Source organism: Octodon degus, unplaced genomic scaffold (genome assembly GCF_000260255.1).
Source record: "Octodon degus isolate 3935 unplaced genomic scaffold, OctDeg1.0 scaffold00028, whole genome shotgun sequence".
Classification (NCBI taxonomy): Eukaryota; Metazoa; Chordata; class Mammalia; order Rodentia; family Octodontidae; genus Octodon; species Octodon degus.
In genome coordinates, this window is record NW_004524604.1 from 5,410,146 (window position 1) to 5,415,148 (window position 5,003).

The following is a 5,003-nucleotide window of genomic DNA, read 5'->3' on the forward strand; positions in this document are numbered from 1 at the left end:
TGTGTGTGTGTGTGTGTGTGTGTGTGTGTGTTTCTCTCTGTGTTCTGGCTAAGCTCAGCACTTTCTCTCTACCACATCCTTCCATTATAATGTTCTGCCTCAACTCAACACCACAGCAATGGGAACCAGCTGACTATAGAAACTTCTGGAACCAAGAAACCAAACAAATCTTCCTCTTTAAAGTTGATTATCTCAAATGATTTGTCACTATGACAAAAAGCTAAAAAAAGAACACAAGCCCTACATAAGACTGAGGACGAACTAGGGCAATAGAAAACCCCATTATCACCACCACAAACCTGGCAGCACACACCCAGAAAGAGCATGAGGAGAGTCCTTATGTGCTGGTCATGCAAGGTCATCTGATAGTTAAAGGTGGAGTACAAACAGAAAGGTCCTTTAGCACTCCACCCCCACACCAAGTTCAAAGCAAAAGTAGACTGATACTAGAGAAATGCGAAGCCTGTGGTACACAAAAGTGAGTAACAGTAATGGCAAACCCTTCACTCAACTCAATTTCTAAATGCACTCCAACCCTCATATTGAGAGTGCTGAAAAATGAATGGCATGCATATTTCTAGGCACAGATGCAGCTTAACTTAGTCTCTACTATTCTACTCATAATGTTCAGGATTTAGATAAAAATTACAACATACACAAAAACAAATGAAAACTTTCTTTCAAGAGGTAAGGCATGATATCAGCAAGGTCACTGACAGAAACATCCAGCCTTTTATCCTCTCATAAAGACACTAGTTCAGCAATACATGAACAAAATCTCTTTTGAAGAGATTTTGAAAGTCCAAGAAAGTCCAAGCTAGTTATGTTTACTGCACCCCTTGTAAGCACAAAAGTACATAAATTAAAGCCAGCTGAAAAAGCCATAGCATTCTTTCAACATAGAGCCTTCCCCAGCACAGTACCACATGACCAGGACTTCTCAGTTCTCATCTTTTCCCTGGAAAAGGAACAAGAAAACCAGAATGTACCTCTAACATTTTATTTTCAATAAACGTTTCCTAAGGGATTGACTTTTGTCCCACCTATCAAGAAGCACTAATAGGATATAGCATATTCAAGATGCCTGGGGTCTCTAAGAACAAAAGAGAACTGGGTGATTTCCTGCCTTCAGAGGATCAGTAGTAGTATAGCAAACAGAGTCAGTACACTGTTTTCTCCCTTGAAATAGAATGAGCATTTGACCATCACTGCAGCTTACAGGGGCCTGCCCGAGGAACTGATCTTGGTCATACCTATTTGAGAACAAAGATGAAACTCAACATACTATAGATGCCATATTATAGCTGTCACTGAGAACAAAAGAGAGGTAACATACTGCTCTTTCAGAGAATTTACAGCATAGCAGACAAACACCAAGGGGAGCAAAAGATATAAACTTGTTTCAAAAAGGAAAAAAAGAGGCTGGAGAGATAGCTCAGTGGCCTAAGCACGCACCTGGAAAGCGCAGTGATCCAAGTTTGATTTTTGTTACTACATGCCAGGTTGGCCCTGCACCATGCTGGCCACCAAAATTGGGCATGAGACATGAGGACCTATGAGTCAGAGCTGCTATACCAATTAATTTTAATTAATTAATTAAAAATAGAAGAAAAAAGCAGTGAATAACTCTAAAATAATTTATATATACACACACACGTGACTAGAAGGCAAGTGTATTCACAAAAAATGATTTAAGAGGCACCAGAATCCTCTCACAAGGCCAACTGGCACAGGTCCATCCCCGTATGAAGTCAGTCTGTAAAGACTGGGGTGCTGTTTGTTAAATGCATGAATACTGTCCTAGTTACTCTTCTCTCGTTGCTGGGACAAATACCCGACACTCAAAATGAAGGAAGGAAGGCTTATTTAGCTCATAGTTTCTGGAGGTTTCAGTCTATATTCAGCTGGCGCCAAGGCAGAATGGAACAATCAGAAAGCAACCTTTCATGGAGGCAGCAAAGAGCAAGGGCACAAAAAGAGGAGTAGAAGCAGCTCAAGCAGCTAGCCCCTTTCTCCTCCTTACATTGAAATGCAAATTACCTGCCCCAGGACAGGTACAACATCCACACCCACATTAATCAATCACAAACTCCAGAAGCTGCCCCAAGACTGCATGAAGCTTTGGGGGGACAACTATACACAAACCAAAACAAATACCAATACAGAGTTATAACAAAAACAAAGAAAGAGGAAAATGCCCCAATGAAAGGAATAAAACAAGTCTAAAGAAGTCAACCCTAAAGAAAAGAAAGAAGCATAAAAACTACTTAACAAAATATTAACCATAATTGCCAAAAGAATGCTCAGTGAGCTCAGAAAATGTAGGCATAAACAAAGTGAGAATTTCATCAAAATGTATAAACACACAAAGAAAATTAAAGCACTTACAAAAGGCATCAAAGAGACCACTCACTAACTGCATTATACGTCTGTCAAAAAGGCAGAAAGCTTATCTAAGGAAATAATGGCAGAACATTTCTCAACCTTGGGGGAAAAAAGGGATATGCATAATCAAGAAGCCAAATGAGTCCCAAATAGTATAAAAATAAAATGTTCACACTGAGATATACCGTAATCAAATCATCAAAGCAAAATAGAGAATTCTGAAAGCAATGACAAAAATAATGACTTTTGACATACAAGGGAACCTCCAGCAGAGTATCAGCAGATTTCAGAACAGACCCTTTCCATCCAGAAGGAAGTAGAATTATATATTTTGATGTTCTAAAAGAAAATTTGCCAATCAAATGCATGTAGCTTTTGTGTAAGCCCCACGGTAACGACAAACAAAATACTTACAGAAGACACACAAAGAAATATAAAAGAAAATCATGTCATTACAAAAAGCCAAACACAAAGGAAGAGAGAATCACACGCAAAAGAAAAAAGCTACAACGCAACTGAAATCAGTTACCAAAATGGCAGCAGTAAGTCCTTGCCTACCAGAACCTGTTTAAATGTAAATAGACTAATGGCATTCAAAATATGCATAGGCTGAATGGATTTTGAAAAGAAACAAAAGCAGGACTCAAATTTATGCTCTCCACAACGTACACTACTCACTTCAGATGAAGGACATGAATTGGCTGAAAGTGGAAGCATTTATTCAAGTGTAATTGCTAGTCATCTTTCCATCACTGTTGACAAGCGACTTGAGAACAACAAAAAAGAAAAAGTTTCTGTGGCTCACAGTTTCCAGGATTTCAGGCTATCATCCACTGACTCCTTTGTTCTTAGGCCTGCAGTGAAGCAGAAATAGGTAGAAGAACACAGCAGAGGAAATGCCTTCTTCAGGACGGCCAGGGCAGGGTTAGGGGAAGAACATATGTTGATGCATGATGCTGGTGTTGGTGCTTCCTGTCTTCCTACTACCATTCAGGCCTCTCACTTAGTGGAGTGTGCCATCCACACACGAGATGAGCCACTTCCATCAGTGTACGGTCCCATATGCCAGTCCTGTCTGGAAACTCCTCACAGAAACCTCCAGAAGTGCGCTTTACTAACTTCCTAAGTGTTTCTCTATCCAATAAAGTTAAAAATCAAGATTGGGGGCCGGTGAGATGGCTCAGTGGTCTAAAACACCTACTTAGAAGACGCTTAGCAAAGCACGGGGACCGCTGTTCAATCCCCCAGCACCACATGCCAGCCAGCCCCGCCCCCTGGTGGGCTGAGCTGGCCACGTACGCGCACACACACACACAAAAATAAATAAATAAATAAATAAAATTTTTTTTTAAAAAATCAAGGTTGGCCATTACAGTAACCAGCAGAGAACATAAATGGCCTAACATATAAAAGACTCCTCGTTAAAAATAAGTTTTAAGTGTTTTATGAAAGGAGAGAAGGTTAGCACTCCCCTTGACAAGGATAGAAGAGGCCCTCGGACCTGACAACACGCATACAGTTAAGGCATTGCCACCTACTTCGTGGCATTTAACCACTGTTTTTGTTTGAAACTGTCTCATTGCTATTTGTTTATCAACAAAATTATGAGAAAAAATTAACAAAAGAAATGAGATAAGTAAGAAGAAAGTACAGGGGCAGGATGTTTTGTCAATTGAGGGTTGATTCTTACAATATGTATCATAATGACCAGATATACATAACAGAGACCAGCTGTTTCTATGAAACAAAAATAACAGAACTGGAGCTGAAACTATTTATTATCTGAGCACTAACAAATTAAAATGTACCATCTGAAAAAAATTAATTAATTAATTAATTAATTAAAATTAAAAAATGGGTTTCATTGGACTGTAAGTTATGATTAAAATAATTCTTAAACTGAGATACAGGGCACAACTATCTCTATGTAACTTAAAAAATAAGTTTCAAAATAACACCATTATTAAAAGAACTGAGAATAAAAATTGAACAATGATCTGAATAGACTCAAAATTAAATTTAATGAAATTCAGCACCTCTTCATGACAAAAAATAAACTATTAATTAAAGATAATGACCTTAACCTAACAAAGGCCATATGAAAAGCTAATAACATACTCATCTATCTAACGGGGAAAACATAATTTTTTTCTTCTAAAATCAAAAGCAAAGGAATATCCATTCTTGCTACTTCTATTCAACATAGTACTTGAAATGTTACTCAAATAAATAATTAGGCAAGTGAATAACCAAACAAACATAAAATTATCTCTGTGTAAGACATGACATTATATATAAACAACCTACAAAAACAGAAAAGATCTGTGCAGGAACTAATAAAGTTGAAAAATACAAAATTAACGTATAATTTGTTGCATTTCTACACACTAACTATAAATGAAAATTATAAAACCAATCCCCTTTACAATAGCATCAATAATAATAAAATACTTATGAATTAAGCAAAAAAAGACGTGCACCCTGACAAGTACAAAACATTAATCAAAGAAATTAAAGAAAGAACAGAGAGTGACCACATACTCATAGATTGGAGGGCATAATATTTTTAATTGTCCACAGGACCCAAAGCAATCTAAAGAATTAGTGTAGTTCCTGAC

At 37.6% G+C, this 5,003-nt stretch overlaps 1 non-coding gene across 1 annotated transcript; it reads left to right on the plus strand.

The window, feature by feature from the left end:
• Positions 1 to 3,823: 3,823 nt before the first annotated feature.
• Positions 3,824 to 3,949, plus strand: LOC111816243. The gene has a single exon (XR_002820688.1). It is a non-coding gene; the product is annotated as a U6atac minor spliceosomal RNA (small nuclear RNA).
• Positions 3,950 to 5,003: the final 1,054 nt, after the last annotated feature.